Source organism: Chamaea fasciata, unplaced genomic scaffold (genome assembly GCF_029207755.1).
Source record: "Chamaea fasciata isolate MVZ Bird 193981 ecotype frontalis unplaced genomic scaffold, bChaFas1.0.hap1 SCAF_14, whole genome shotgun sequence".
Taxonomy (NCBI): domain Eukaryota; kingdom Metazoa; phylum Chordata; class Aves; order Passeriformes; family Sylviidae; genus Chamaea; species Chamaea fasciata.
This window is the reverse complement of record NW_027094099.1, coordinates 4016001-4040316: the sequence shown is the minus strand read 5'-3', so window position 1 is coordinate 4040316 and position 24316 is coordinate 4016001. Positions and strand designations below refer to the sequence as shown.

The window sequence follows — 24316 nt, the reverse complement described above, 5'->3', positions numbered from 1 at the left end:
CCCAAAACACAGCTCCATTTTCCATTGATTTCATTCCTTGGCTCTCCAGAGGAGATCAATGAACACCGCAGTGCTGGCTGCCTGCAGAAGCCTGAGGCCACGCCATGGAAATCCCAGTGCGGCCATAAAGAGAACATGGACACTAAATGGGAAATAGAGGAAGGAACAAAGCTTATCTAATACTTCAGCTCCTCAAAGCCCAAGTGTTATCAATAAATAAAACTTTACAAAAGGAAAATCAGGGCTCAGGCCTGTTACTTTGGCTAAGTAGAAAAGGACTGTGGGAAAGAGACTCAGCTGAATTAGGGGTAGAAAAACAAGTCATAAAACCATTGGATGTTCACATTGTGGTGTTTGGTGGTTGGTTGAATTATGTTTGTTCTGCTTTAAAACTACGTAACTGATAATGGGCTAACTGCTCAAAAAGGCCTGGTTTATGCAATAAAGCAGCTCTCCTTTACACCTGCCTGGGGACTCTGCGTCACTACGGACCCTCACCCACACCCAAGTAGTACTAAAGCAGCACTGAAGTAGCACCTGGCCCCAAAGCAGATACTTCAGGATTCGGCTTTGCTTGAGTGGAAAGTTTGCAAATAAAAATTGATTTGGAAGAGTTACACTGCTGATTCACATGGAGTTTACCCAATGGGTGCAAATGTTCACGTTTTATTAAACACACACATTAGAGGAGAAAAGTGGAAATGATGCCAATTTTTCTTTGGCAAAACTCCAGCAGAAAATAATTCTGTGTCAACTACAGACCTATCCTCTGGTACCACTCAGACAATGCATATGTTGGATTCCTTTAAATATGTCCAAGTCTGTGTTTCATTGTTTTTAAAGATTTTTTTGTTAAAAATCATAGATAATAATTCTGAACAATAGAACAACTTGATAAAAATGAGGCACAGCCATTGAAGGAGATTATACAAGGAAAAGGAAACAGAATTATATGTCTTCAAACAAATAATTTAGATAACATGCAGTATTAGGTAAGGTGCTAAAAACATCTCTCATTTTAAAGGTAAAGGTTTTCGTCTAACACTGAATCACCCAAGTTAAACAAATACAATAAAAATTACTCTTTATTCCGGAAACAGAGTAATGCATTGTAACATCTGGTGATCTAGGGAAACAGCAATGGATTTCCTAAAATACCTGGCATTGTTCCAGTGCTTTATCAGCATCCTGAAAATACAGGCAATTGAAAAAATACCCATTATTGCTGCATGATATGAATTTCAGACAAAGCAAAATGTTCAGCATAATTTCATACAAGTCACATCCAATTTGGACCACACCATGTAATAGCTAAGCAGTTTAGAAGGCTGGATTCTATTTTCAAAACTACAATATTTTCACGTGTAATTTGTACAGCAAACCTTATGTTCTGGATATGGATAAGAAAACAAGAGAGGGGCAGACTTCTAAAAATCAACACTAACCTTGTGTTTTTGAAAAAACCTGGCAAAACACGTATACTGCTACTCAGGAATACCGGGAACCCTGTATTAAAGACTTACTGTTCATATTGAGAATTATCACTTAAATGGACGTGGGTTTGTGGACAACAGTCCTCGTTCATTTTCTGATCCTTCTTGCAGCATTCTAGAAAACCTGGAAGCGTTCATCAGACCAGAATGTAACTCAGCTGCAAACAGAAGTGTTAATACGTTAATCAGAAGCCACAGGGAACTTGGGTTGCCTTCTGAGGGACAACACTACAAAAAACACTGCTGTTAGGGAGTCAGAATTTTTCTGATGATACAAATCATCAGAAAATCTGGCTGCTCAAGGGCAACCAGACATATTGACTACAGGATCAATTTTTGACCCTGCCACTGTGGGGGCTACTTAGGGATGTTCTAAATCTCCTGACCTCCCACACCACCAAACCTGTGCCTCATTAACTTTGCTAGGACTGAGATTTTCTGTGGTAACTACATATGAATTAAAATCCTATCCTCCCTCTTCCCTTGAAGTTCAGGTACCAAAATATCCTCTTTGTTTTCTGCAGTCTTGGTCAAGTGTTCCTTGCCAATAATGTCATCCCTGTAAATTTATTTTCTCATTTAGAAATAGCCGATCGATTTTTTTGCAGACATAACGCCCATAAAAGAGAAATACAATTTCTTTTCCATATTGTATTTTGTAAACACTGCTAAAAAACGAATTTTATAAGGTCAGCTGATCCTGCTTTGACAATGCATTGTCCTTTCATCATAACTACAATTAGTAGAGCTAGGAAAATTTGTTAGATCATGACAAGACTGCTACACTGCTGTGCATTCCCTAGAATACTCTAATCCTCTACCAACAGATAAAAGTGATGTGATCCCTTCTGTTATTTAACATCTTTTTTAAGGACTGACATCTTAAGAAATTTTTTTCTAATAAAATAGTTTCTCAAAGTTACTGTGTAAATCTGAAGAGTAAGATTCAGCAATGCTGTAATGCCTCTTACTAATGACCTACTTCCTTAAAGAACTGGATCTTCAGCAGGACCAGTGAAAAGTTTACAGAGAGGTCCAATTATTACAAGAATAAAGAAGCCCATGAAAATTAAGAACATGGCTGCTGTAGCACAGTAATGCTGTGGTTTTTGTATAGTGCAACGGTATGGAATAAAGTAGACATTGCCAAAAAGGAAGACAGTACTTACACCAGGCAAGCAGCAAAATTGTCACCCACAAATTCCCTTCCCTCTCACACAGGCAAGACCTTCACTGAGCGCGTTGGACACAAGATGTGGCACATGCTCTTTCACACCCACCGGTGGATACCTGGCAGCTACCAGTGGGGGTGAGCAATGGGGAAGAAAATCAGAACCACCCTCCTCCCCCTATGCCCTGTCCACCTGTAGCACAGAGGGGTTTTGCTGCCACTGCCCCTCAGCTCAGGAAGGTCTTGGGATGCTGCCCGAGGAGGGTAGGGAGGAGATGGTTCTGACTCTGGTGAAGTCAGAGGACAGCAATAAGCCTTAAGGGAGCAGAGATAATTTAGTCTTCATAAAGCCCACGAACTGCTCACAATACCAGGCACCATGGTATGAAAAAGACACCAAATCAGCAGAAGTAAGCACAGCAGCTTAAAATACCTGTGAGGACTGAGGAAGAGTCTAAAGAATCCAGAATGATGGGAATAATCTGAAGATATGCTCCATTGTCAATACACTCAGCTAGCAAAGAGGGGCTCAAAGAGAAAATGAAAAGCCTAAGTAAAAATGTCAATTAAAAATTAATCAGCTCAGTATCAGAATAGCAGAAAGCAGCTAGAGAGCTAATTGGATTCACAAATTAAAGCTAAAAAGACACTGGAGAGGGCTGCACTAGATTTTGAAAAGCATAAAGTCCTAATGATTCAGAGGAGAGTACAAAACACCCAAAGAAATTAGTAATCTTTCTGTGAACACCTAAATAGGTGTCAGACAGAGCAATGAAAAAATTTCAAACTATAAAGTTACAACTTCAATAACATAAAGTCTAGATTACAACTCACATGTTTATTGCGACTAAAGAGAGCAGAACAAAAAGAACCCATCTGAATTAGCACCACAAACCTGGACTGGGTCCCCATAGAAACTTCCTAGTAAGCTTGATAGAATACCAGAACCAGCTACACCAAGATACTACAATATTCCCCTAATCCAAACACTTTAACAAGGGAAAAACAAAACCAAAAAACCCCACGAAAACCACTCCCAACAACGGCAACGACAAAAAAAAAAAAAGACAAAACAAAACACACCCTAAAACAAACAAAAACAAAACCAAAAGCCACACTACAGTATGCAAGCAAATATAAGCGCAAGTATGAGGGTTGCAGACAAGCTCAACAACGAACCCAAATCTCCAGAGAAATTTGTATCAATAAAGCAGAGCCAAAAGAAGCCATCCCCACGACTGATCTTATATTGAGCTCCTGGGCCACGTGGGCAGGGGTGGTGTGGGGGGTGTGGGTGGAGGCCCCAGGTGAGGTTGGTCAGGGCCCTTAAGGGTTGTGAGAGCACTAGAGCACTCAGAACCATTCCCACCTGCAATGCTGAAGCAATACTGGCAGTGCTGAGCTTTGTTTAGTATTACTTACCAAGGATAAGTTTGACTGATTATCAAGGTCACTTTAATAAATGTCTTCAATATATCTTTCTAAGCTATCCAATGTAATTATCAAAATAGTCTTGTCACACATACAGAATCTAGTTTACAGGCTTGGGTATGATTTAGGCTGCATTTTATGGACATGTTCTGAGACAGTGATTTAAAATGTGTTTGAAATGATAGATGGGAAAATTGTTTATAATGTACTTCATTGAAGGTCCCTGCACACAGACTGGTTCACCAAAACATCGGTAAATGCAAAACATCAGTAAATATGCCGGTGCTGCTCTCATCCACAGAATATTTTGAGGGCCAGAATGTCAAAGAAGTTGCAATACAAGGATTAACAGAGGGCCGTGAACAAGTATGACAAGCATGACAGCATTTAGGGATAGTTTGTGAGGGTGCTTCACGACTGTATTTAATGTCTGTCTCCTGACCTTCGGGACAGGCAAATCACTAGAGAACATCCCTGATGTTCACACACCAGACCCATTTCACTTTCAAGAAGGACATTAGATTGTTGTGATGCTTTCTCTGATAAAACACACTTATCCCTAAAGTTCTGGGGTTTGGTAATGGGAGGATGGAAAGATAACGAGTTAGAATAGCTGGGATGGCAGGAAAAGACAACCTCAGAAGTGAAGTCAGGTGTCCAATAGAATGCCTTAATTTCAAAATGTTCTCTGAATGCAAATATAGCCTAGAATTTTTACTAAAGTAACAAAAGCTGAATTCTCACATGACAGATTGACAGAATACCTCATTTATTATTGGATTCGTTTTATCCAGGATTCTTACTGTAGAATGCAGGTATGCGCTCAGGCCACCTTGTTTTGATCTGATGCAAACATAGGGGGGGAAAAAAAAAAGCTGGTTTGCCCCAAAGCAAGTCACTAACTGGGCACAAAGGGAGACAGTAAGTGTGCTCAGACACAGAGAGGTATTGGGAGGAGCAAGACACAGAAATGGCACAGGGGAGCCTGGTGCACTCCAGTGACACTGCACTCCACATTGTAGTGAAATTTTGTTCTTTGGGATTGGGGGGCACTTTTACCGACATTTTGCTGAAATCTCTTTGCAGAGTTTTCAAAGGAGCTATTTGGAGGCCAATGCAGCACAGAGATTTGAACAGCCTTCCTGTGAGCTGAGAGGAAACAGAAGAACACAGAAATGATAAGGGCAACAGAGACTGGTATTGTGGAGTTGTAGTTACTACGTGCGAGAACACATAGGTTAGGAAAAGGTTTAAAAGTGAAGGCAGAAAAGGATAATGCAATCAAGTATAGTCATGGAGTACAGGAAGTTTCTCTTGAAGCAGTATTGCAGCCAGGAAATACAATAATACTGCACGAAGAGAAGAATTAAATGTATCATTATGTATTTTTTAGAGGGAAGTTTAAGTTGGAGATCACACAGGGAAAACCACATTGTTGGAAACTAATCATCATGGTAGTAAAAGACCAGGAAAAAACCCAAACTAAACAAAAAAGCCAACAAACCAAAACACTCCAAACTGCTCTTTATGTAAATGTTATGGCTGTTCACAGGTAACTTACGTGTGCAAAAGTACCTCTGAACTACAAAAAATACTTCAGTTATCACTTATTTTAATAATAGATTGGATAGTATCTCTTTAGTAACAGATGATAACAATAATTAATTTGTAAAACTCATATATAGTCAAGTATTGGCAGTTATAAGACAAATCCTGTGTAGCCTCTATTTCAGTTAACAGAGCAGACACTTCTTGTTTGATAAAGCTGGCACAGCTCAGGGTAACTCTTAGGGATGTTGAGATTGTGATGCTTTTAATTCTGTAGGGTGGGTGTACAAAGTAATCTGGTTGGGTTTTATATCTACAGACTGACTTAAACATGCCCACCAAGTGTACTGATACAAGCTGTGTAGCTGTGTTGGACTGTGTCACCATGCATTGTGAGTTTAGTTCTTAAGGCTAATTTGTTGGAGCAAAATTATTCTAGAAGGCAAAACCAGCTGCATACTGATGCAGCTTTTTTAAGCTGGTTACAAGTAAAATTATTTACTAATGACTTTACTTCAGCTAAATCACTGAAATTATTGTAACTGCATGATTTTCAACTGTTGCAGTTTTACAGAGGCCCCAGTATACATGGCACTAATTCATGTAAGGGACCTAAGTTGGAGCAGGTACTTATTTTCTCATGCTTCTACCAATATGTTGGTGTGAAAAGCATTTACACAACCCTAACAATGTTGGAACTGTTCAAATGATACAAGCTGTGTAAGGGAAGCCCGGAGTCTCCTTTGCTGTTCCATTTCAGTTCATTTGTTGCTGGTGTTGGACCCTGGCCTGTGCCAGGAATGGCTGGCAGGACAAGGGGTGTCCTTCTTCCCCCGTGCTGCACACTGGTGGGGCCACACCTCGAGATGTTCCCCGTTCTGGGCCTCTCAATTCAGAGAGGACACTGAGGTGCTGGAATGGGTCCAGAGAAGGGTAACACAGCTGGGGAAAGGCCTGGAGCACAGGTGCTGTGAGGAACAGCTGAGGGAGAAGGCTCAGGTGTGACTTTATCACCTTACCCAATTCCCTGAAAGGAGGCTGTAGCCAGATGGGGGTCGGGTTCTTTTCCCAGGCAATTAGTAACAGTACAAGAGGACATAGTTTTACACTATGCCAGGGGATGTTTTGGTTGGACATTAGGAGGAATCTCTCCACAGAAAGGGGGATGATTAAAGATGGGAACGGGCTGCCCAGGGAGGTGGTGGAGTCACCATCTCTAGAGACGCTCAAGAAACGTCTGGCACCATCCAGTGCAATGGTCTGTTTGATAAGGTGATTTTCGGTCATAAGCTGGAACTCGATTACCTCAGTGGTCTTTTCCAACCTAATGGATTCCGCGACTTGTGAGCGCTTACAGGGCACGCTCCGCGGGCGGTCCGGGTCTCTCCGCACGCCCGCTGAGCGCACCCGCGCGTTCGTCGCCCTGGCCCCGTCCCCGCCGCGCCTCTGAGGGCTCCGCGGGGCGGGGGGTGCGCGCCCCGCGCCTCGTGCCCCCTCGGGGGCCCCGCTGCTGGTGGTGGTGGTGCCCCGCGGGGTCTTTTCCCCTCGCCGTGGGGCCGCTCCGGCTTTCCTCCTCCTTCCCCCGAGGAGCTGCGATGCTGGGTGGGCAGAGCAAGAACGACGCTACCTCACCGCCTAGGTGAGGGCTGCGGCCGGCGGAGGTGCCTCTCCCTCAGGCCCAGGTAAGGGGGCTCTGAGCCCTCAGCTGAGGCGGGCTCTGCGCCCCCCGGTCTCCGGGCGCGGGGTGGGAGCCGCGGGTCCCTCAGAGCGGGCCGGGCCGGGCCGGGCGGAGGGCGGAGGAGCGGCCCGGAGTGATGACGCGCTTCCTGCCCTCCCCGGCGGGGGTCTGCGCCTGGAGTCCGCTGCGGCGGCAGCTGCGGGCGGCGGCGGAGCCGGCGGGAGCGGGCGGGAGGCGAGCGAGGAAAAGGAAGGAAGCGAGAGAGCGGCGGGGCTTAGGCGCTCCGCAATGCCACAGTAACAGCGTTCCCGGTAGGAGCCCGCGAGGACCCTCGTCTTGCCCCGCCGTTGCACATTGCATAGAGCGTGTGGTCTGTGCGGAGCCGCCGAGAGGGGGAAGACTCGGCGCGGGGCTGAGCGACGGGAGCGCGGAGCCGCTCGGCTGCCGCGGGGTTCTCGGTGCGGGCTGGATCCGAGCGGCGGCAGCCGCGGGTCCCCGGTGCCTGCTTCGCCCGTACAGGTTTGCCCGCGGGCAGCGCTGCCCGCCCAACAAGTTGCCGGTTCCAGGGAGGACAGCAACAGCCCGGCCCAGTGCCGTGCGGGCTGAGCCCCGGGAAGGGGAGAGCGGCCTCGGCTCACCTATCGTTCGTCAGGAGCCGGGCCGGGATGAGAGGGAAACAGCGCTGTTTTGGGGTTTCCCTGGGCTATATAGGGCTGGAATAGGAGGTAGGTGCTGGGGCGGCCGACCCCTCGCATCATGCATGGGGCAGCGTGGCGTGGCGGGGTCGGAGGTGGCTTTGCCCGGGGAACGGAGCTGTTCGCTGTTGGCGACCGTGGTGTAGAAAAAACCTTTTCGCAATACGTGGTGAAGTGACGACCTCCCAAGGACGATCCTGCCGCGTCTGCATACGCGTGAATCGGTATCTATCTCTCCGTGTCTCTGTCCGCATCTCCCCACGAGACCGGTGGCACGGCTCGGGGTGGAAGAGGTCTCAGGGCGGTCCCGTAGGGCCACCCCGGCGGGAGGGGAGGGAAGGACGCGGCCGCCCCTGCGCAGCGCAGACGAGGATGGGTGGGCGGCTGCTCCGCAGCTTCGCTGTGTTCCGGCCCGGCCTGGGGCGTGCGAGGTTCCAGCGGCTCCGGGATACCTGCCCCGGTGAGGCTTCGTGTCCAGGGCTAAGCGAAGCGCAGAGCCCCCCTTAATGCGAGGCGGCGTTGTGTGCTTGCAGCGGGGCTGTCCGCGTCCCGGGCTGGGGTCCGCCTGTGTGTCCCGATAGCTCTGTTTGTCCCATGCCCTCCTCGCGGGCAGCTGTCTCTGCGTGCAGACTTGCCCTCTGGAGAGCCCCGGTGCAGTGTCACTGCGTGGGAACACCTTACTGAGAGCTAACTGGGGCCTCTGCTGGCTTTATGCTCACCTTCTATAGTGCTTTTGTTCTGCTGACCAGCCATTTCAGGGTTTTTTTAGGCTTTACTTTTTTGTGTGTTAAAATGCTACCAAGACGTCTATTTAGAAAGATTGTGGGAATGTTCATTTATTGAAAAAACCTGTTGTCAAACAATTGTCCACTTCCCTCCAGGTGTTTTTAAAGTTTATTTTGTAGACCTCTATTTTGGAGCAAAGTTTGAGCCATATTAAATTTTAAGGCATTTCTGGGTTTGGAAGTATGTTACTTAGAAGCGTTGAGGAGTTCTGCGTTCTCAAAAGAGCCCAATGGCTGTGGAACAATGTCTCTATGATTTAAAAACAAAGAAGCAACACGTTTCTGAGATTGCTCTTGCTTATGTAAAACATGACTTATTTGTATGTTTATGGCAATGTATTTTGAGTAGGAATGCAAGCTGCCAGTCTTGATTAAAAATACCTTACGGATTGTAGTGTATGAAAAGCTTTCATATCTATACGGTGTAATGGTCAGCCATACTTCCAACAGAACAGCTGTTAGACAAGTTAACTGTGAGTTCAGTTGGCTGAGCTACCATTCGTGCTTTAATTTTCATAATGTGACATTTTCAGGGGAGATTCAAGGTTACCACACAGCTGAGGAGGGAGGGGGAGTGTCTCTTGCCTCTTGGAAGTGCATTTCATTTGAGTTTCCTAGTGCCTCATTTAACTCACTGGTCACTCCACAGCTAAAGGGTTAAGTGGAATTCCATCTTATCTATTCATGACAAAATTATTGAGCTTATGTAAGATTAGAATACTTCTTGTTTCTGGTTGCCAATCTAAGTGGGTAAACTATGGGAAACCTGGATAATATTAAAGTTCTGAATCTCAGTATAAAGTTAGATAAAGTCTACGGCCATTTCATGTGGGATACCCATTCATTTTACCATTCAAATTACAGGAGTTTGTCCTGAATAATTGTCCTCTGTGTTTTTGGAGTAACATCTGTTGCATGATATCATGTAATGGAATGTAGTACAGCCTAATTTAAGTTGATTTGAAACATTGCCATTGCACTGTAGTAGTGCCTGAGAGGGTGAGAGGTTTTGTGGTGTGTGTGATGGATAGATTGGTTGCAAGTAGGCAATATTGAGAAAGATGAACTTGCATTTGAACTGCAAAGGATTAAGTAATTTTACTCTGAGCTTGATTTGTTTCACAGTTTTACTTAGACTTCTTTCATCATTTGCTAGCTAATGCAATGACCGAATTCTACTTACATTAGGAAATCCATCTACAGTTATAAATGTAACTATCAGTATGAAACACTACTACAGTAGAATCAAGTGTTACTTTGGAGTGGGGGGAGTGGGCTTGAAAGAACTGTCTAACTGTGGCATAGCTTGAACTGTATGATGACTTAGAAGTTTTGCTGTGAAAGCTTTCTTTTATTTGGTATTGTTTCTACAAAGATTTGACTCCGCATAGCAAGGATATTCTGAGGCATTAATATTTGGATTGTCACTTTATATGCTTACCTATACGATATGTATCTATTAAACCTGTGCAAATGCAGTCTAGATGGCTTGCAAAGATGGCAGTGCCTAATTAATCACCACATCTACACAGCGGTGCAAACATCTCACCGCCATTCCTTTTTGTGGCGTTGTAGTGTCAGATAACTGTTGGGATATTAGTGTAGCATGTTCATGGAATATGAGCCTTCAACCCCATTTGTTGAAATATCCCTCCCAGTACTATAATTTTAGCATTCTAGTACTGAAAACCCCATTTGAGTTGATTCTCAGCTGCCAGTCCTGCCTGACCTTTGGAGATTTTGGTAAACTGCCAAATGTGTAGACATCTTGATATTATTTGTTTTAATATGCAGAGTTTCTTGCTAAGCAGTGTTTTCCAGATGCTGCCTTTGCACCAGGCCCTAATTAGGTAAGAAGTGTGAATATCTTTACAGACCACTGTACCAGCATTTAGAAATTCTTTTCTCTTCCCTGCTTTTGAATCTTTAAAATTTTTGGCAAGACTGCTTATGCATGTTACTACAGACAATATAATGCTGATGCAAATTGAGAACGGCAAGAAAAATGTTGGGTGTTGTTGCAAATGGGGGGAGGCTGTCTTAATAGAGCAGTGTTATGTTTCATTTGTTTACTTTTGGAGTTTAGTGTTTTAGTTGGGACAAATGGAGGTGGAAATTGCAGTTTCAGGTAGTCCTGAAGGAGTATGCAGGTTTTTTCTTCCGGGGTTCTGGTTTTGACCACAAATGGTTATAAAAATACACAGTAAATTGAACTGTAAAAGTTTTGGGGCAAAGGAGATGCAAATAATAAAGCAGAGGGTTTTTTCAGAGTAGTTTATCTTACAACTTCCAGGGGCTATGTTAAGCAAAATAATCTAGGGCTTTGCAACTCTGTGGATGAGATTATGATTATGGACATCATGCTGTGTCTTAAGCTTTTTATACTTTATTTTTAATGTTGTGATTAAACAGTCTATTCCTTTTGCACAAAGAATGCCTTGAAGGTAGCCTGAGCTCCTTAGATGTGTAAGTGCTGATCCACAGCATGTGGCGCAATCCTGCGTCTGATCAGCGTTTGAAGAATTGCGCCTTTTGTCTCTGGGTGCGGGCAAGTTCCACCTTTGGAGTGGGGCTGGTATGCTTGAGGATGAGAAGGTGGTAAGGAGCCCTGTGCTTGGTTTTAACACCAGACTTTCAACTGTGTACAATGAATTTTGTAGCTTTCTGTCCCTGCTAATGCTGCTGAAAATCCATTTTGCAGTAGTCAGAGAACCATTTCCCTGGGTGTGCTATGTGCACACATGCTTATCTTGGAATTGAGTTTGAATTAGCCTGCATACTTGAAGCAATTGTGATAACATTTTGATATTTTCCACTTCCAGTTGCAAGCTGGAATTTCATCCGCAGAGATCCACCCCCTCAATTCTCAAAGCTCCAGCACCTTTTTTACTCAAGCATCTTCATAAAGCTAGAAAACGCATTGACTGACTTCACAAGGCGAGGGTGACTATACAACAGTAAGTCTTGTCTTGAAATATCTTACAGTATTACAGTGCTGACTTACTTGTAGTCTCTTCACTTGGCAGCTACTGGTTGATTTCCTGCCAAGATGGGCCAGGCTGGCACTTGAAACTGCCTTCCTTTCATTCTCAGTAGGTAGCTCATCTTTCTGTGTTTGGGCAGCAGGAAGAAAGTACGGGCTGAAGTGAATTGTAAATGAACCTTGTGTCTTTCTCTATGGCAATTTTGTAAGGCTGAAATTTCTTATTTTCATGGAAAAGTGACATATAACTGAGGAACAAGCAGGAGATTCAGTCTTCTAAATCACAGCAAATAACAATTGAGGTGATAAAGAATCAATGGTACTACATGGACTGATTACTTTCTTGAGTTGAATAACAATTTACATTTGCCAGCTGTGGTCGATTTGTTGCTCTAATATATTGAAGAGTTTAGTGTTTTGCTGAAGTATTTGGTGTAGTGGTGTGAGAACCTCTTAAACAATGGCATTGTCTTCCACTTAAAAAGGTCTTTGTCATGTAATCTTTTTCTTACTACATATTGTTTATTTTCATACAATCTCTCTTTACCTTCCTTGAGAGTTGATATCTGTAATGTGGTTGAGTAACCCTTTGTCTCGGTAACCTCAAGTCCAGCCTGTCCTGTGGTTTGGTTTCACTTGTGTTCTGTACTAGCAGGAAAGTTCTGATTTTTCTGGAATGTGAGATTTAAACTTTGTTTATAGTTGACATAATTATGAACATAAAACAGTTCAAAACATTGCTGACTTGAATTTGTACAGCTGGAAACATTAATTAGGCTTAAAGTAATTTACAGTGAGTACCTTTTGCCTTTGTTCAATTTACATGTGCCAAGTGCTGTGTAGCAGGAAATGGCAAAGTGGCACTTGGCAGACAGAACAGCAGCAGAAAAGACAGATTATCAATGTCTGACAGAAGTGATGGTACCTGTTTAAGAAAAGACCTATAGGAGGATGATGTCAGGAATGTGGTGGTGGTGTAGGACTGATGGGCATAATCCTTAGACACAATAAATACGTTTAGATACCATGACAGAATCAAAATTTAGCAATGGGTCTAAAAATAATTATCTAAATAAATGAAATCAGGAAGCCTAACTTGAATATTTTAGTTCACTGTAGCTTGCAATTCATGTAGTTCTTTATCGTTTGTGACTGAAGGATTTTCTTAGGTGATTTTTTGTTGTGGTATAAGGACTCATCTGTTGGCAAGGGTGTGTCTGAACTCCCTGGGGAAAGTTGAGTGGGACAGCCAGCACACAGGGTCAAGCAAAAGGAACCAGTGGTGTCTCCTGGGTCAGGGTATCACTAAAGGCACTGGTACAGGGAGGAAGAGATAAATGTCCAGCTTCAGCTGAAAAAAGCAAAGGCTGTGAGAAATGAGATCGCTCTCTTGTGATGCTTAAAGTACTCTTTGGAAATGTTATGTGCAACAGCTGAGGATGTACAGACCCCAGACAAGAACCCGAGATGTTGTAGTATGTACCAACTCTGAGGAATATTTGGGTTTTTTAATTAAAAAAAAAAAATATCAGTGACTGTTTGCAGATGTGAGGAAGGTCTGGATGAGCCTGGTTGATTGCTGGGTTGTCTGTTCAACTGCACTGTGGTACTAATGAGACTTAAAACCAGCTGATTAGCGTAAGTGTGTGTACAGAAGACTAAAACCTGTGAAGAACGGGTAGTTAACTTTGCCTGTGAGCTTGGGCAGGCCAGACTACAGATTGATTAAGTACAGAACAAATCTAGATTTTGAAGAGGGGTTGCAGAGGGTCTAATGAGTTTTGTCTGAGGCCTTTATATGTACTGGACCTGGATATGTAAGGGGTCAGTTCAAATTCATCACAGGTGGTGTATGAGTGAGTGAAAATTTGTTCTCTGTCCTAGGCAGAGAATGTATTTTTAGAGTTTTCATGTCAGAGCTTTAGCTGACTCTGTAATACCACTCCCAGGGGAACGGCAGGGCTTCAGTGCTGAGGAGATAAGGCAGAAAACCACCTTGATTGTGGTACAAGTGTGTGGTTAAGGTGAGCTACTTATGCAGCAGTTGTGCAGTTGGAGGATATTGAACACACACAAAGCCTGCAAGAAGGAGGAAGGGTTGTTGTAGCCTGAGGAACCAAGCAGACCAGTACAGGGACAACTGCAAGGCCAGGCTGTGAAAGTGGCTCAGTAATGAGTGTGAATATCTGTGTGGGAACTATGTGTTCCTGCTTCAATGCTATTTTCATTCCTTTTCAGGGATAAATTGCAGTTTGAAGCGTTACAAATACCATCTGAATATGAGGGTAAAAATCTTCTAGGACTTTGTATTGAAAACTAAAAGCACTGTTTTCCATGTGGATCTTAGTATAATCAGCTATTGCCTTGACTTCTCTGGGATAATATTGTCAGCCTACCAGGTCACTTAAAGCAATGGTTTTGAAAGATTTTTATCTCACACCCTTATCAGTAAAAGATTTGTGAGCACACACACCAAAAATACATTATTTATAGATTTGCACACATACTACTCTACTATTATTATACACATTACAGAACATAGACAAAAGTTAGAAATTAATAAAGGAGAAGACAAATAGTTAGAAAATTTGTTTTATTTTTTAACAGAACCCTTTTTTACTTTCATTAGGGAATAATTTAGTGAAAATACAGCCATTTTAAGGGCCATATACAAGCGATAAACCAACATTTTTTAAAAATTTAGAGAGGCATGTTCAATCACATAGCTCTCATTAAATTATTCCTTAATGAAAGGTTCTGGGTTCAGTTTATTTCAATACTTGGTTTAAATGACTTTCCTAGCCAAATAAGACACCTCACAAAGACAGATCCAAGTGGAAGAGGTGCATTGTTGGTTGTGCTTACTAAATAATGATACTAATTTTCCACCCCCATGCACTAACTATGCAGAGATTCTTCTTGGGATTCATCTGTTAAATTTCCACCTTCCCTGATGTCGATCAGTTTTCTTCTTGCAGACTAATGGGGAGGTGTTGCATTCTTCTCTTTTCCTGAAGCGCTTCTTCTGGAAGATTTTTAATCAGTGTTGGGATTTTTAAAAATATTTTAAAATTTAGGAAATTATATAGAGCTTTTGGAGGTTTTTATGGGAGGTTTTTTCAGTGAAACATTTCTAAGCATCTACTTTCAAAACAGTCTCTGTAAAGTGAGTTTCTTCTAGAAAGCAGTTTCTCTCTTGCTCCCTGTTAAAACATCAGCTTCAGCTTGAAGGGACACCTTAGGTGTGTATTTATTTGAGAATATCTGGTAGGTAGGGCATTGCTGACAGCCCCTTGTCATCACAGAATAGATGAGCCAGTTTTGAACAGTTGCCTGTGTAGGAAAGAACACATGGTGTGTCATTAAGTTTGACGACTCTTTTAAGCCCTTTGCCACAAGATAACTAGCAAAACTTACTGTGGGAATTTTATGGTCACTCCCCATCTTGTTAAAAGGCATTCTGCTTGAAGATCTTATTTTTATAAAATTACATAATCAATCACATCCTGTAGCACTTGGTGCACTTCTGCCTCCAGCGTTGCTGTGTTCGTTTATTTATCTATGAATGATGCAGTGCAAGAATTTCACGTGTGGTTATGGAGTGACTGCTTTAACTGGAATAGAAATTGAAAGGATTCCAGTGTAGAGGTTAGAGATAAAATCATGTAAGTGTACACTTGCAGTTTTCTCATAAAACATTGTTTCTATGAAAGAAATAATTTAGTGTTGAGTTTGCTCTGATACCTCATTTTTGGAGTGCCTGGCAAAAGAGAAGCTCCCAGTGTGTTTCACTGTTGAAACAATCCAGCATATACCCTAAGATGAGGCATGTCAGAAACATCTCTGAGGTCAGCCAACAGTGTTGCACACCTCCCACACTGCATAATTTGTTCTAATACTTGTTTCCCCAACTCTTCAGCTGTTTTCTGTGAGTCTTCCAGCAGCATTTGCTGACAAAGGAATGCCGTATTGTCTTCCATGTATTATTTCAGCCATTTTTTACTGCAGTAGGAGGACCAAATGCTTCCCCAATGCTATATGCCCTTGTTTCTTCTGCAGTAAAGTAAGAAACATTAAAAAAGGCTTTTGAAGATTTGCCATTAAGGTAGTTGGGGTTTTTTTAAGTGAAATACTATAGAAAGTATCACATGACTTGAAGAAATTGTAAAGATCTGTCCTCACCTCACTGGGTACTTAATTTTTGCATGTCTTGCTAATCATGATGGCTTCATATTATCATTATCTAATGTCTTGAGGTAAAATGTGTGTTTAGAGTGATGTTCACTGTTATTGATGGTAGATGTAAATCCATATTTCAAATAGTTATCATCATAATTCCAACTTTTTTTGTCCCTCTTTTTGTCAGATCTGATTAGGTTGTTGATTTTACCTCATAATGTGTGTGACAAGTAGCTTTTGCTGGGAGTAGGAAGTCAGTTGTTGCATATGGATTTTGAAGCAAAAAGGAGATTTGTCTTGGCATCTGTGTATCTGACACAATAACACTTCAGAGTCTTCAGGATCAGAGGTGATTTTATCAAGATTTGCAGCTGTAGAAGGCCCTAAAGGCACTAAACCATTTGTATATTTCCCTGGTTATAATTCCTTGCCTTCATTTATCTCATGTTACCATACTTGAAAATAGGGTATTTAGTTATGTAGTCCACATATGTTGTGACAGGGTGCAAATTTCTATAAGCATGCCGTCGTGAGTTGTGGTCTTAGGCTGTGCCACTTAAACTTCTAGAAATAAGCATTCCTAAATAATGGAAGTTGGGTTTGGGTGAGTTTTGTTGGTTTGGGTTTTCTTTGCATCTGGGACTTGTAGAAAGGGACAGCAATTCTTATGGCAGCCAACATAGTGTAGATCCCATCCTGCCTGAGCTACAGCAGATAAATTCCAGGTACCTGCAAAACATCTGCTATCAAGCACCAGTACTGACTTGGTACCCACCCAAAAAGTGTATCTTTTCATGTACAGCTCATCTTTCTGTAGCTGCCAAGGAGTGAAATACAATACAGAGCAAGGTGGGATTGCAGATAATTGTGTTTTGGGTGTAAAAAGAAGATAAAGCAGGGAGTTGCTTTTTAAAAGTTGTTTAGAAGACACTTAAAACCAAAGGAAGAAATGTAGAATGAAGACAGAAAATAATAGAATAGAAAGAAAAAATGAGAAAAGCATTTTTAAAAACTGCAAACTATAGTTACAGCTTTGTAAAGACTGAAAATTCCTAGTAGTGTGTATTGACTAATTGTTTTGGGGTTTTTTTTCTGGACTCATACCAAATTTCTTACTTCATGTTTATCTCTCATTATTTTAACCAGAACTATATTACTGCTTGTCAAATACTCCTTGTGTTATTATGACCAGATACAGAAAGCAGCAGTGTCATCACAGAAACAGATGTTATAGAACAGCTGTATTTTGTATCAACACTTGTTCTGATGTCTTCAACAATTTTCTGATTTCCTTCTGAATTTGAGTTGTTCTGTAAGAACTCTGTAATATTTTTTCTTTACGTGTATTCTATGAGATCTAACTCTCCCATGGCATGTGATGAATGAATCAGGGTGCTGAAGACTTGTGCAAGTGAAATTTGTCTTCCTTCTGGGCCTCTAACCTGTGTTTAGTAAGAGTTTTGTTTCTTCCTCGTCAGTCTACAGATGCTTGAAATGCTTGTGCTTGCCAGGAGTTGTCATTTGAATCTAAGCAATTCATACTTTAGATATCTCCAAGTAGATATCCTTAGAATTAGAAAAGCTTTCTTCTGGCAGCATTCATGGGATATTCAACTAAGCAATAGGAAAATGCTTCTTTAAAGTAATAAGCTAATGAAAGCCTAGCATTTGTATAATCAGGCTTGCCTGAGGAGTGTGAGTGTCTCGTTGGAATGCTTTTGCCAGCGTTGGAGACAATCTTATGTTTTGGTTGGTGTGAATGACCATTGGGTAGTGAAACAGCTGCACTTGGCGTGGAGGAGTTGGGGCAAGTAGGGCAGGCCAGTCTGGGCTTCTCTCTTAAACTTCTTGTTAGGGAGTGCTGGCATGAAACCAGCTCTTTCTCCACAATGCATCTGATACAAACTGGGGTTAAACTGAGCTATTTGCATGGAAAAAAACCCCATAAGTCTTGGTGAAGAATGTGAATGGGTGGATCTGGGTCATTGTTAGGCATGCTCTGGTTCCATAGTGGATGTATTGGGGATAATGAAATGAAACTCGAGTGGGGTGCAGATCTTGGTGGAAGTCCCACAGTCAAGAAGTGCAAGGGGCTGTCAACAAGGAATCTGTGTTCGGCAAAAATCCTCAGGTGATAGGTGGAAGGCAGAAATCCTGATTATTAGTTAACTGATGAGGGGATTTAGAGAAGACCTTGAGCAGTTCCAGCATCCTTTTGTTACCTGTTTGTCAAAATAAGACTTCTCAATCATAAAAAGCTTTCCATGACCTGTTCAACACACAGTGGCCGGTGGCTGGTATCTCACTGAAGGGGAATGAAGACTGAGTGTGCTTAAGGTTCTCTAACATAGGTGTTATACTGCGAATGAATAAGACAGTGCTGTATCTTCCTAACAGAATGAATAAGGAACTAGAGCCCTCAAAGCAAGTATTTCTTTTAAAAGAGTTTGATTCTTTGAGCTGGAAGAAATAACTTGATATGTTTAACTGTTCTGAGATTCTATGGCAAAGTCTGCAGGGTGCTGCAACCTAATATGTTTGTTTATACTGGTGGTTTCTAAATGTCTGTTCTTGGCTTGTTTGGTGGCAAGTCTTGCAGTAATTGTTTCCTGAAACTGAACAAAGGAGCAGTGTTGAGTATTTGAGAGAAAATAACGTAGGCAAAAGACAGTGCTTAGCAGGTAGTTGAGAAAAGGGCTTCCAGTAACTCAGCTTTGAAATCCTTGAATCGAAAAAACCTCATGTTTTCTCACACATGCTCTCTTTTTCCCATGCATGCTCTGTTGTCCTGCTTTAGCGTCTGCTGTTTAATGTTTCCGAATACACAGGAACTTAGGTTTAGTCCTACATAAAGCAATGTGTAGGAAAGGAAGAGCTTTGCCCACTTCTAGATCTCTATGAGGTGTGTGTTAATGTTGAATGCTTCTCTCATTGAACCAGCTGATTGCATTTTCTGAGCTGTTGTTTCAGACTTGTCCTGCTGAGATACCTATGTGACTGCTTTGTTTTTTAGGGTGCTCCTAACAGACATACAAGCTGGAAATGCAAAATTGAGCTAGTAATAGTTTAGGTCTCCATGGTGACCATGGGATCTTGGAAAGTGAGGAAGTTATATTTGACTTCCTAGGGCTCTAGGTTACTCCTAGGCCCTATGGGTTTAGGCTTACAGTGGCTAAAAGTGTTTCTTCAGGCAGTTTAGAAAACTATATACAATATAGAACATAACCCCCAGGTTTGTAATTACAAGAGAGACACTGTGGTAGTGTTCAAGTGAAAAAAACAATAGGAAACCTTTGAGGAGGTCTGCAGACATGAATTACACTTTACAAATTACTTCAGAAGAATCTTACAAATAGTACTCTGGGCTGCTGCCATAGAGTGTCAAAGGAATAAGCTTGCTGTGTGACAGTTACTACACTTGAAGACAATGTAAGTTATTAATGAGATAGTGAAATTGTGCTTTCTGTTGCATATACTTGATATCTTCTAATCTACTGAACCCAGATTTTCAGTTAGTTATACACAGAGGCATGAGTCAAAGTCATTGAAGCACTATTGAAATCTGAGGATGAGGAGGAACAGCTCTGAGGAAATGTGTCTTTAAAATAAGCACATATATGATGTGTCACATCTGTGTAAATGATTACAAATACAGCCTGTGGCTGTTGATTACTTACTATAATTCAGCCCTCACATCAAAATAAATTCACTTTTTTGGTGCTGATGCGCAGAAAGAGTAAATATACATTTATTTTGAAAAGTGGAGATAATATAACTTCAAGATGGTTTGTTTGACTTTGCAAGGATAAATAGACCCAGGAGTACATGGAGTTGATTTTGAATGGTTTAGCATAGTTATTGTGAGTCAGAGACAAGGACCAGTCTTTATGCTTTAGTGACAAAGTGTCCAGACGTTGAATTGAAATCTGAAATATTGTTGTAGCGTTCTCTTATGTAGAACAATGGAGTAACATACCCAGTATCAATAAATTACTGGTATCCATTTTTTGTTTCTGCATTTTCTTTTGAAGAAGAATGGGTTTGATAGTTGAGGGCCGAGTTTTCCTGTCATCTGATACTTTCCCACAGCATGGAGCCCCTCTGTGGACTTTGTGGCTTTTGGCTGTCAGAGTTGGGCAGCCATATGGGCTCTGGGTATGCATGTTACAGCAGAAGGCAATTCACAGAGAGAGCCTGGGGGAATGTTTTTTTCCTTGCATTGCGTATGCAGGCAGGACTGAACAATTGGGATTTTACCCTTCTCAGAAGCATTACAGGCATTTAATTGCTCTATCAAAGGTAAAGGCAGAAACCTTGATGGGCAAGGGGAAAATAACTTTGTGTGTCACAGCAAATTGAGTTCCTGAAATGTCAAGTTTGAATTTGAACATTTAATTTGAAATATTGACTCTGAAGGCATATTCTGACCTATACCTTGAGTTTGAAACTTTATTAGACTTGTGTCCCTCTACCCTTTCTTTCTCGTGCCATTCTCCAATAATGTTTCATATAGTCACTGAGCATGATGGAAATAACAAATCGGAATTGCTATATTCTGATGATACTTGAGAAACTCGGGGAATGGATGTTGCACACCAGTATTAGTAGTGTGAGAAGTCTTTTCTTAATTTGCGAAAGTATATATTTTTTCAGGGGGAAGAAGACTAATATATTCCAATTGTTGCATTATTAAAATAAAAGCCAAAAAATTGGCAGCAATTCAGGAAAAGTTAAAAATGCTCTAGTTCCCCAGGGATATATTTCTCTTTTTGTACTCAGTGTTGTAACTGACCCTAACTTGCAGTGACATCTAACTTAAGTTTATTCCGGCTTCCTAAGCATAACAATTATTGAAATACTTACTAGCTGCATATTGGTGTACAGCCTGTGGCAATAGAAGAGTCATTCCTTGGAAGGTGAGTGTCTGCCTACATAGCAAATACTCATTGTGCTAGAGTTAGTATCCTGTCTTTCTGTTTTTTAAAGAGATAATTCTATTTTATTAAAATTAAGACTTTGGAAAAAATGTGTCCCTCCAGCAAGGTTTGGGTTTCAACACTTGGGATGAATACCATAAAAATAATTTCCTGTGTCCAGCTACCACTTGGCCTCTGTAAGAAGCAGTTTTTTGTTTAAAGGTTGTCATGTTACAGGACAGACACTTGCTTTTCTTTGGCTCCTCCACCGCTGCTCTTAATAGGGAACATCTTTTCCAGTTGCCTGCTGCTAACACTGAAGGGAACCCTTGTTTTTAAACGTGGGATATGTTTGGCAACAAATGTCTAATCCCAAATCTTGCAAGAAATGTTGGTTACCAAGTAACGAACTTCACTTTATTGCAGCATCACGAAGTGCATCATCCATATTGAGTAATTGTCATTAATGCTGTTTCCTTCTCAGATTGTCAATTCTGTGTGAAAATAGGGATCTTATTCATGCACTGGTGTTTACTGAATCTTGCATAAATGCTGCAGTCACAGCACATTAGGGAGTGGGATTTAGACACACAGCAGTTGTTGTCAAACCAGTGAGGAATCTGCCCTTGCTGTGGGTGTGACACACAGTGTGTGCTGGGGCACACAGAAAATACTGTGAGGCTGGAGATGCTGATGTTGGGTGACTTACCATCTTTTTCTTAAATACAGTTTTTGAAAGGCGTAGGGCAGGTTAACTCTACACAAGAGGATGTTAATTTGACTAGTGTCAAACTTCCTGGCCCCTAATCTGGGTTCTACTTTTGAGCTATGTTTGAAAGAGGAGCTCATCAACAGTTAGTATAATTTCCTGTGTATTTTGCTCTGGAAACCCTTTTGTTTCATTTCAAGGAAAGTTATATTGAAGTGTTGTTAGTTTATGACAGCCTTTCATCAGGAGTGAAACTTTTGGTGCCAAATTTCAAGAACAGAGTTCTCATCAGTTTTCTGTATTAAGTACTCTGGTAAACATGGTTTCAAAGACTGTTTCCTGTTTCAGGTGATCAAAGAGAATGCAGAGCTCTCCACTGATTGTTGTGGTTGTGATGAATTCCTGGCCCATCCAACAGTGCAAAAAACTGTTCTGCAGTCTCTTGTGTGCAGAAACATCTAGAAATGAGCTTCCTGATGAGATTAACTACACTGCTGTCCACCCCTCAGTTTTTCCTGAAATCAGTAGCTTAAGTGGATTGTAGTACAATATCTATCTGCTTGATGGAGATGGGTCAGAAAACTATTTGGCCAGTATATTAATAGGAGACTTAGTTGACTTCCAGTGTTCTTCACCTCAACCTTCAAAATTTGAAAGCCATTCTTATGTTCATTATTTTAAATTTAAATGAGTTAGGGAGTGTTAGGAGAGGTTCTGCCTTACAGTAGGACAGAAGTTTTAATCAACTGTGTGTTTTGATACCTTTGTTGTATGAAAGTGAATAATGATGTATATCAGTTTGCACACTTTTTCTGGGTTGAGCTAGAAACTGGAAATTCCTTTTGAAAGAAATTCTTTCTGAGGAGTGAAGTCTGCTTGATGGAGCAGACTTGCAACCAAACCAAATTGTCAAATGAGCCCAAGCAATGCAAAATCTAGTCTTTATTTCAGCTGAAAAGCTGTAGGAAAGCTAGTATTCATTTTCCTTGTTTACTTCTTATTTCAGTCCCAGGTACTTTCAAGTTCACTGCATTTGGCATTAAAATAATTGTTCTACACAGAACACTAAATGTTGACTTTTATTAATTTGTGTTGTAGAAATGGTCAGTGTGTCTTGCTGGCAGATGAAGCCTAAGAATGTTGTGCTTGGAATACTTGAACCTTTCAATTTTTTCCCTTCCCTGCAGAAAAAGTTGCTCTAAGAACTGCCTGTTAAATTGGAAGTGACCTTACTTGCTTTCAGCTATAAATAGCAGTAAAAGGGAAGGGGATTCCCCTGCTGACAAGCCCCATTCATGGCTTTCTATTTTGGTTAAAGCCGTGTCTTACTGTGAGTGCACTGTGACTTCCAACCCTCAGCAGGCTGCAACAAATGTAGTTGCATTCCAAAACCTGTATACTTGAGGTCGTAAGGAGGTAATGTTGCTCTGGTACAAGTCCTTTTGGTTTGGTTTTTTTTTAGTTAGTGGAGTTAGAGATGCCACAATATGTACTGAAACAGTGTCCATGTGCTAATTTGTATGCTTCATGCATTCCTTTGGGCTCTGTTGAATCATGAGAAGCTGTTAATGGTGAAATACTACTGTGCCTGAGATTTGAAGAAAAGAAATCTTGTGTGTATGCCATCTTGAGAGGGCAAGCCTTTTTCTTTGTTCGTATTGCCTTCTCTTAGAGGGCTGTGGTTCTTGTACTGTTGTGGAAGTGAAGCACTTGAAATGAATGGCAAAACACCTTAGTCATGTTTTGATGTGTGTTCTTTCTTTAAGACCACATTTAAATATAGTTTTAAAGATCTGTAATATAAAGCTGTTTAGCTGTTTTATCTGTGAATAAAAATATACCCTAATTTAATACCATAAGTGCTAACTTGTTCTCAACCATTTAATTACATATATTGGGTATCTCACTAGCTGATCAGTTATCTTATTAAAATACGTCTTTGGCCAAATGCAGGTTGGTACTGGTGGCCAGTTTGCACCTCACCTTCAAGTCATACTGTTTATATCTTCAACTCTGCAATTCAGTAAGTGGGAATGTGTTGGGAGGAAGCATTTGATCACTTGAAATGTGATTGATACTTGTTCTTGCAAGTAGTGCCACTGGACCATAGGATTCTAATGAAAGGTTTCTGGTGGATTGTATGAGAAACCAGCTCCTGTAATGCAGTATAAAAAGCTCTGTATCTGTTAGGTGCATGGCAGGGCATAATTAGTGATATTTCATTATTTTGTCCATCACTATAACCTAGTTTTGAAGGGAGAATGAAGACAGGCTTGGCCTCTGACTTCAAGTGCTAGTTAAATTGATTTGATATAAGTAATAGTTCTATGTCATTTCCCAAAACAGGACAACAAAACTGTGGGCAAAGGTAGAATTAGTTTGAAAAACATTGTCTGTCATAGGCTCATGTCAATCCTTTTCCATCCTTTTGCTCATGTCAGACAAACTAAAACCAATTTGTCTGGTTCAGCTTCTGTGTGATTGACACAAGTAGGTTATGAGTGATGATTGTACTTCCAGTTGTTGAGATTAAGAAACAGCTACAGTTGCGGGTTTCTTAGTGCCCTTCAATACATGAAGGAATCTGCTCAACTTCATCTGCTTCTCTTTGCAAAGCCATTCTGTTGCAGCCAGGCCATTGTTTACATGTATCCTGCATGAATTGAGTGTTTTGTCCTGTATGAAATTAAAGAAGATTGTGGAATATGTACTCGTTAGTAAGGTGTAA

At 41.4% G+C, this 24316-nt stretch overlaps 1 protein-coding gene across 4 annotated transcripts in view; it reads left to right on the top strand.

The window, feature by feature from the left end:
• Positions 1-7497: 7497 nt before the first annotated feature.
• TLN2 (talin 2) overlaps positions 7498-24316 on the top strand; it is a 138925-nt gene continuing 122106 nt past the window's right edge. For 2 of the 4 annotated variants that reach the window (XM_066196713.1, XM_066196708.1), the window contains exon 1: positions 7498-7632. The gene's annotated coding sequence lies outside the window, so the exon portion shown is untranslated. Of the gene's footprint in view, positions 7633-7760; positions 8047-11623; positions 11759-24316 lie in introns of those variants that run through there. The other 2 variants (XM_066196710.1, XM_066196711.1) reach the window with 2 other exon arrangements.